Source organism: Chionomys nivalis, chromosome 5 (assembly GCF_950005125.1).
Source record: "Chionomys nivalis chromosome 5, mChiNiv1.1, whole genome shotgun sequence".
NCBI classification, from domain to species: Eukaryota; Metazoa; Chordata; class Mammalia; order Rodentia; family Cricetidae; genus Chionomys; species Chionomys nivalis.
This window is the reverse complement of record NC_080090.1, coordinates 15,525,849-15,534,925: the sequence shown is the minus strand read 5'-3', so window position 1 is coordinate 15,534,925 and position 9,077 is coordinate 15,525,849. Positions and strand designations below refer to the sequence as shown.

At 42.8% G+C, this 9,077-nt stretch overlaps 1 protein-coding gene across 2 annotated transcripts in view; it reads left to right on the top strand.

Annotated features, from left to right (window-relative positions):
- Window positions 1-54: 54 nt before the first annotated feature.
- The window catches only part of Cnst (consortin, connexin sorting protein), an 83,725-nt gene continuing 74,702 nt past the window's right edge, over window positions 55-9,077 (top strand). For both annotated transcript variants that reach the window (XM_057770556.1, XM_057770555.1), the window contains exon 1: window positions 55-188. The gene's annotated coding sequence lies outside the window, so the exon portion shown is untranslated. The remainder of the gene's footprint in view (window positions 189-9,077) is intronic.

Sequence of the window (9,077 nt, the reverse complement as noted above, 5' to 3'; positions counted from 1 at the left end):
GTCCGGCGGCTAGCCGGGAGGGGCGCGCGGGGGGAGGCGGGGCGGGGAGGCTGGAGGTGTCCGAGCCTTCAGAGCCGCGGGAGACCAGAGGCAGCTGTGTGACAGCTCGTCGGCCGCCATGTCAGCCAGCGGGGCTGGAAACAGACCCGGCTCCCGGCGGTAGTCCTTGCGTTGCCTCGGATGCCCAGGTGAGACGAGCTGCCGGGCTGCAGGGGATCTGCCGGCTCGCGGCGGCCGCGGTGCTGGGGACAGTCGCTCGTTCCTCCCCGGGCGCTGTCCTCCCGGGAGTTGCAGTGGGTCCCTTCGCATCCGCCCCCTCTCGGCTCTCCCGTTTCCCCCGCTTTTCTGCGGGTACGCTGTTGTCGCGCATCGCGCCAATTTTTCCGCGCGCGCTCGCCTCCCCGGGGATCCTGCGGCTTCTACTCCGCGTCGGTGTCTTCCCAGCTCGGTGGCCCGGCGCCTATGCTCGCTTTCCTCCGGGTGGTTTTTATTTGCCCCCATACCTTGTTTCCCCTCCACCGCCACCTCTTTGGTCGCCAGGAACCTCCTGGTTGTCTCCCTTCTTGTCCTTCCTCTGGGCCAAGATTTACCTTTTCTTTTTAATATGCATGCTTGCAAGACTTAAATTTAAGGCTGAACAAAAAATAAGATTCGAAAGCTTAAAATTCTGTCCTATGTTTCAAAGGATTAGAAAGCGTCTTCATTCGTCTGTGTAAACTTAGTTAAGCACATTGTACTGTAGAATGCAATTTAAAAGGCCGATCGCAAAGACTAAAAATAGGATGCTCTAATGGGAATTTTGGCAGTCTTTGGGGCAGTGTTAGAAGATCCGATTCTTTGAGAGTGATTTCAGTGTTTGGGGGCTCGGACTGGAGCTTTACCCATTATCCATTCCATCAAGGCAGGAAGCTGCGGCCAATCAACTCCCTAGTTTAAAATATGTACAATCCTTTCTGCTTACTCTGTGGCAGCATCATTGAGCTTGGCATTTAAATGCACAAGGAAAGAGTTTCTGAGGAATGTGTCACCTGCCAAGTAGCCCGAAGATTATCCTTAGCTGATGAAACTCAAGGGCATAAAGAATTGACACCTGAAGATGGCCTTTTTTGAATAAGTTAGTACACTGTAAGGAGTTATTAACTGTAGTGGAAATCCCGAGGATTCATTCACTAGTGTTAATTTTGTTTGTTTGGTTAATATAGCCAGGCATAGAGATGTAAGGTTTTAATCCTAGCATTAAGGAGGCTGAGGCTCCACGAGTTTGAGGACCACCTGAGATCCGTTCTGATTTCAAAGTTATCTTAGGATACAGTCAAACCATATCTCAGGAAAGGAGAAAAAGAAAGATGATCTCACACACACACACACACCCAACTGAGCATTTTCATAAACTCAGAAGAAGTCTAGTAACCCTCCCAAAACAATATTTTAACAACTGAATATAACAAAATGATTTTTAAAGGTCTATTTATTTATTATGTATACAGTGTTCTGCCTGCACGCCAGAAGAGGGCACCAGATCTCATTATAGATGGTTGTGAGCCGCACTATGGTTGCTGGGAATTGAACTCAGGACCTCTGGAAGAACAGTCAGGGCTCTTAACCTCTGAGCCATCTCTCCAGCCCCAGGAAAATGATATTTTTATATGAGAATAAGGACAAAATTCACTTACCAAGTTTATCCTTGAGTTTTTCTGCATTTAAAATAACCAAGAATATATAGTGTAGCTCAGTGGTAGATCAATTGCTTAGCATGTTTTAGGCCCTGAATTCCGTACCTGACACCACAAAAGGTAAATGTACTTAACGCTGTGGGAAAAGTACATTTTTGAAAATCTCATAATTTTGGACCACAGCCTAATCAGTCCTAGAGAATGTAGGGCAGTGTTTATTTTGCTGTTGAGCAGTTGATGGAAGAGAAGTTATTTTTATTTACCTTTTCCTCTTCTCCCCTTCTTTGTTAGGGGCCAAACCCTGGGCCTTGCACAAGCTAGGCAAATGATCTGCCTCCAAGCTACCTTCCTAGTACCTTGTTTTTGTTTGTGTATGTGGTATACATGATTGTGTGTCCATGAGCGTGTGTGCCCTGTGTGTGTGATGTCAGATGACTTCCTCAGTTGCTGTCCACTTTACATTCCTGAGGCATGTTCTGTCCCTGAACCTCTTTCCCTAAGAGCCTCTGTTAGGCTGGCTGGGCAGAGAGCTCCAACGATCTACCCTCCTCCATCCCGTAAACACTGGGATTATAGATTTGTATCTTTGGGGATCAAGAAACAGGTTTTCATGCTTGCAAATACTTTGCTGATTAAGCCCTCACCTTTGGTTTTTTTGAAAGATTGACTGTGGTTTAAGCCGGTCTTAAATTCATCATCCTCCTGCCTGGCATGTGTCACATGATCAATTGTTTCCATTTTCATGGTGTTAATGGTTTACTTGTTTGTGTTTGCAAGTGCTTCACTAATATAGAAACCAGCCCCATCCCTGGGACCCAGATACTAAAAACGAAACAGTCATTTCACTTTTAAAATGATTTTGGGGGTGTTGGGGGTTTGAGGCAGGGCCTGTCTGTGTAGCATTGGCTGTCCTGGGCTCTATAGACCAGTCTGACCTCAAACTCAGAGATCTGCCTGTGAGTGCTTAGATTAAAGACTCTCACCACCATCGCCCAGCTTAAAATGAATCTTATACTCAACATTTAGACTTACATTTTTAGACAAACTTAGCTAAGGAATTTGTAGTCACATTCTTGACAGTTGCAGGTTTTGTATCCTGTGCTATTTTTGTCCCCCTTGAAGTAATTTTTCTTTCTAATAGTGCTTTCTGGTTACTTTGTGGCTGTCTTTAAATTGTTTTTCTTATTAAGTTACCATAATCAGATTGCTTGAGAAAGGAAACTACTGGTTTTTTGCTTGGAACTTTTAAATGAGAACTGAAATTGGGAATTACTGAATGACAGTTCTGGTTTGTGTTGGAACCAAGGCTGGAGCTGCACCATTCAAAAGAAATGGGAGATAATTTTAAAATGTTTCTAGCAGTCCCGTTTACCAGGTGGAATAGCCTTAGTGGCTTTAGTCCTCTGCGTGTCATAGCTGCCAAGACTCCCTGCTAGATCTGCAGTTCTGATGTGGTCACCCTCATAGCCCGTCTCAACTGACCCCAGTGCAAATGTCCAGGAGTCAATACTGCCCTCCCTCATTGGCTGGCATGCAGCCATAAGTTTGGTGTTTGCTGCTTAAAATGCCTTTCTACCCTGGGAGTCTGAGTCTCTCAGGATACATAACAAGGCCGTTTCTTTCTTCCTTCCTTCCTTCCTTCCTTCCTTCCTTCCTTCCTTCCTTTCTTTCTTCCTTCTCTTTCTTTGTAAGTGTTTTCTTTCTTAAATTGAGAAGGTTCTGCACAAGTAGAGGGTTCTAAAAAGTCACTTCCTGTGCTGTATTGACCCTGAACTCTTGCTTCTCTAGTGAGCACTGGTGTCCAGGACTCGTTTGGGGAGTATCCTCAGATGAATGGAGTGCTCAGTCATTTCCTGGGGTGTCACTGTGACAGGCCTTTCTATCCATATGTCAACAGTGTGCCAGGGCTGTATGAGTCTTTGCCTACTAAGTCTCTTGGCGTTGAGTAGGGAGAACTTGCCCCATGAGACGCTTGACCTTTGTCGCGAAACAGGTAGGGTACCTGCTGTTTATTGTTGTATTGTTTCCTGGACCGCTTTCAAGTGTGGCTAATGGTTTGGGAGATGTGGTTCTCTGTAGCCTGGTGTTTCTTATCAAGGGCAAGGTAATTTTTGAGGCAAAATCTAGGAAAGAGGGTATGGTATTTTGGCTTTGAAACTGGGGGAATGCGAGTTTATGTTTGTTAAAGGGAAATGTGGCTTTATATAAAGCTGCTGGTGCATCATCTAGGTGCCTACAGGAGCTGCTTTGCAGCAGGTGCGCTAATTCAAGTGAAACCAACCGTGGCTTAAAGCTGAAGTCACCAGGCCCAGGCTTAGAGCTGACCTCTGTGGGGATCCTGTCTTGGTCTGGTCTTGACTACCTTGTTCCAATACATTTCCTAATTAAGACTCCTTATAACTTAATGCAAGAAACATATATGAGCTGGGCGGTGGTGATGCATACCTTTAATCCCAACACTCAGGAGTCAGAGGCAGGCAGATCTCTGTGAGTTCGAGGCCAGCCTGATCTATGGAATGAATTCCAGGACAGCCAAGGCTACACAGAGAAACCCTGTCTCGAAAGACCAAAAAGAAAAAAAAATCTGTTTCCCTGATCAATAAACAGACTTTCTATCTAAAATCCAGTCTCTATAGACCGGCTCACTGTAAGGCAGCCTGTAGAATGTTTACAGGAGAAAATACAGAATTGGAAAAAGTTTTTTGTGAAAGAGGTGCACACATTCTGGTAGTGTTTTCATTTGCACTTGAAAATAGAAATTGATTGTTTATTGGTGTCTGTTGGTTTGATAAAAAAAAAAGAATACAATATAGAACCACAAAGAGAAAATTGATATAGGCAAAAGGATACAAAGTATCGAATCTGCAGGGCGACCAGGTAGACTGAGCTAGTGCACAGCATAAGAGTGGCAGTTCTGAATAGCCTAAGCCTTGTGCTGAGTGAGTACATTGTAGCCATGCCTGGGTGCATGGGGATACTGACATGATGATTGTGTTTATTTGTTACATTCTAATAACCACTAATACCATGTATCTTATGTAATACATATGTATCTTATACAATCATGCTATACAGCTAAAATATACAATGTAATAAAGCTTGTTTTTTTAGGCAGGAGGATGGTGAGTTGGAAGTCTGCCTGAGCAAATTAGGCAACATAAGGAGAACCTGTCTCTAAAATCTAACCAAAAATCTAAAAGAAGAAAATTAAAAACAATTTTTTTTCTTAAAGAAAACCAAGCTGGGTGAAGTTGTATATTCCAGTAATCTCAGCTATGACAGAAGCTGAGAAAGGGGGCTCACAAGCACAAACACAGGGTACTGGGAGGGGTGTCAGCCTAAACATCATAGCTAGATCCCCTCTGAAAAAGAAGAAAAATTAAAACACATTGTTTCCTGCAAGTTAGCCCTAGTAAATTTATTTTAGTTATTTGAGGAAGAAAACTGATAGCCTGGCAATTTTTCCGTTTCTTTAAAAAGCCCCTTTAATGCTTGAAGAGCTTCCAAAAAGAGATGTTCTGTCTGAGAAGGTCTGATGTCTTTAAACAGTTATGCTGCTTTCTCTTCTATTGGGCCTTTAAGGTTTACATTGATACCGACTTTCCCTTGTGATTGTCCCCATGGGAAAAACAGGTGTACTTTCAACAGGGGACACTTTTATTTTTTAATCAATTGAAGTTTTTTTTTAAAAAAATAAATATAGTACATTTCAAAGTTCCTAAGTTTTATGGTAGTTGAAGATTCCTATAAGTGTTGTAGGCATGATTTTGAAATTGCCATATTTGGAGGTAGAGACCTTGTCTGGTGGCCCCACTGCACCAGGCTATCTTAGGACTTCCTGTTTTTTGTCATCCCTGGCCATTTGGACTGGAAAGATAATATGTATTTATCAAAATAATGGCAAATCTGCATTTTCTCTATTGCACTGTCAAGCAAGAATTCTGAAACAGTAGCAAATTAGCAGCCTTAATTGACATTTGGGCATTGGCATTTTGACAGTACTTATGATTGTAAGAATTAACACCATAGTCCCTAAGATGATATAATACTTTTAATTCCCGCTCTTAAGAAAGAGGAGGAGGCAGTGGATTTCTGTGAGCCCAAGGCTAGCCTCCTCTAAGTAAGTAAGTTTTGGTTGTTTTGTTTTGTTTTGTTTTGTTTTAATTTATGAGAATATGTACATTGTTCTCCCTGGAAAACTACCACCTGAGAGATCACTATATCCTTTTTTATATTTAGCTGTGTTTTGAAAACTCAGTGTTATTAGGTGGTGGCATTCTAGTTTGAATAAAAGCATAATAACCTCTTCATTTACTTGTAGATTTTGAAGTTAATGATTCCCTTTAAATATGTGTACCTTGCGGGGCGGTGGTGGTGCACGCCTTTACTCCCAGCACTTGGGAGGCAGAGGCAGGTGCTAAGATCTCACTTAGTTCAAGGCCAGCTACACAGAGAGGACCTGTCTCAAAAACATAAATAAAATAAAAAAAAAAATGTGCACCTTGTGATTCAACAGAACATTATTTTCCTGGGTATTTAAGAATATTGGGTATATGTTTTCCTGGGTGTTTGAGAACTTTTAAATATCCTATACTTTAAGGCAGTTTGGCTCTGCTGTTTCTCGTGTTATATGCATGCCTAGTCCTTCCTAGTCTCTGTCTTTTGCAGGTACAGTTCGTATTACTGTAAATTTAATATGATTATAGGGTGAACCAAAAGTCATTGTTAAAGATTTTTTCAATGAGGACTTACTTTTTAAAAACGGGTTTTATTCACTAAAGCTTAATGTAATTAATTTTTACCTTATGAATGTACAAAGGTTTTTGGGTTTGTTCCCCTATACACACTCATCGAATATGGAAAAGGTCTATTTAATTCAAGTATAAAGTCCATAACTTCTAAGGATTCGAGAAAGTATTCCACATTATTTCTTGTATACTCAGGTTAGATCAAAGGAGGAAGTGACAGCTTGTCCTTAAAGCCTGTAACCTAGAATTTGGGAGGATGAAGCAGGAAAATTGTCTCAAGTTGGTGGCATCCTTTTATGCCACACAGTGAGTAATTTGTTGTGTTCTGTTTTGTGTGCTGAGAATTGAACACGGGAATTTTAAAAAACTTTTAAAATTGCATTTATCTGTGTGCATGTGCGCAAGTGCGCGGGCCAGGGGACATACGTGCGACACAGACACATATGGAGGTCGAAGGACAACTGTGAGAGGTGGTTCTCTGCGTCTGCTTCTTTCTGCGCTGTGTGGGTCCGGGGCCTTGAACTCAGGTTGTCAGCGTTGGTGACAGGTGCCTTTACCCCCGGAGCTTCTCACTGGCCCAACCAGGAATTTATATAGTCTAGGCAGGAGCTCTACCACTGAGCTAGATCCCTAGTGTCCTAGATGTTTTGCTCCAACTATTTTTAGGTTTGTTGTGGGGTTTTTGTTTTTTTTTACTGTGTCAGAGATATACCTAAAACATTAGGTAAACACTGTCCAAAATAGAAACAACGTCATGTGTCTTCCCTACTTTAGTCATGTACCAAACATTTGGATCAGAAGAGGATGGGAGGTTTTTCTTCTTAGTATTGCATGTGTACCCCAGTTTCAGGGCATTTAATTCATCATGGAAGCCCGTTTTTTCTTAGCAAGAACAATCTGTTACAGAGTAACCTCTAAGCTGAAGAAGCATTTACTTCATAAGGCTGATTTCTGTTCCTGCAGGTTCCCTCTTGGCTGGCAGGAGTTTGTTTATTTTGATTCTTACAACCCCAGCCAGGCTGTGGAGAGCTTTGCTTTTGTGCAAGGCTCATGGTCACTGACAGCCTCAGAAGGTTCGCCTAGGTAGAGAGCCAAAGTCTTGCTTCAGGGGCCCTCATCGAGGCTGAAGCAGCAACTATTCCAGGAATGTCTGCTTTTGAACCCAGGGCTCTGCCGTGCCGCACAATGCTTCCCGTAAGGCTCAGTGCCAGGGAAGCCTTGTTGGGAAGTGGGCCTTGGCTTTCGGAGTGTGTGAGACCAGCTCTTGAAAAGAGAGCCTGAAGCCCACTGTGACATGTTCTTTCTCCTGGCCCGTGCTGTTGTGCCTGCCAAGAGCACTCTGGCTTGTGTCGACTTTAAAAATCGTATTTACCTTGTTCCTCTCCTCAATTATAAAAAAGTAATTCTCCAAAGAGAAAAAAAAGGTAATTGAATTTTAATGCAAGGAAAACCTGAGTATTGAGACAACTTATTTCTTGTCCCAGAAAGTTAAATAAAAGCTTATTTAGCAGCCAGGGTCTGTTGATGTATTCATTGTATTTCCGTCTGTATTGATAGTGTGGTGAATTCGTCAGGAAGAGGGACACAGTCCAGGGGACAGTTCCAGCCCACCTATGCCAACTACACATCTTTTTGAGGGGAAAGTGAAAAGGTATCATTTCCCAGCAGTCCTTGGAAAAGAAAAGGCACTGGGAGGTGTTCTCCAGTATCGTTCTTACTGTTGGTTTTCCCTTTTCTTAGAATGTGTAGCTCAGGATAACCTGTCTTACTATTTCCCCCCAAAGCTCCTATCCAAATACAGTATTTGGGATAACTCATTTTTTAAAAAGTGCCTTTTGTTGTTGTTGTTTTGTTTTGTTTGTTTTGAGACAGGGTTCACTGTGTAACCCTGGCTGGCCTGGAACCAGTTATATAGACCAGGCTGGCCTGTCTCTGGCCTCCTAAGTGCTGAATTAAAGGGAACTCCACCATGCCTGACTGCCTTGTATCCTTTATACTTTAAGAAATTTGTTTTAAACATCAGTTTTTGTCTTCTGTGTGTTTTGTAGTCAAGAGTCATTCCTGTGGATGAGTTTTCATGGAAAGTTTAGTTATTCATTGGTGTAGGATTAGGGTAAAGGATTTATATTCAAGAGCTTCCCAGTGTGCAGATGGAGCTGGAACTAGGTTTGCTTACAGGCATGCTCTGTAATGAAATAAAGGAGGTGCAAAAGCGGATCAGGAAGAAAGATTATTCTAGAATAGCAGATGTGGAGGCATTCCTTTGAGATGAGAGGAAATACTGGCTACCGAGTAGCTTCCAGTAGTTTCTTCTGTGGTCTAGTTGAGGCTAACTGTGAGTAGGGTAGGCAGGCCTGGAGGGGAAGGTTCAGAGCAGCTCTGTGGTGGTCTTTGGCTCTGACTGCTGTATTAGAGAGCATATCTAACCAACACTGGGGATGCAGCCGAAGCTGGGTCGATGCTCTGCTGGTTCATACAGTCGCCATTTTCCTTAGCAGCGTGTGGACCGGCTGTAAGAGATTCGGAGCTATTGGTAGTGGAATGTTGCAGATACTGAGATTTGTGTCCAAGAGAATGTTTTGATGCTCAGTGAAAATAGAAGGTGAGATGACATGAACTAAACTGAGCAGCAGACAGTAACATGTCATTATGGATT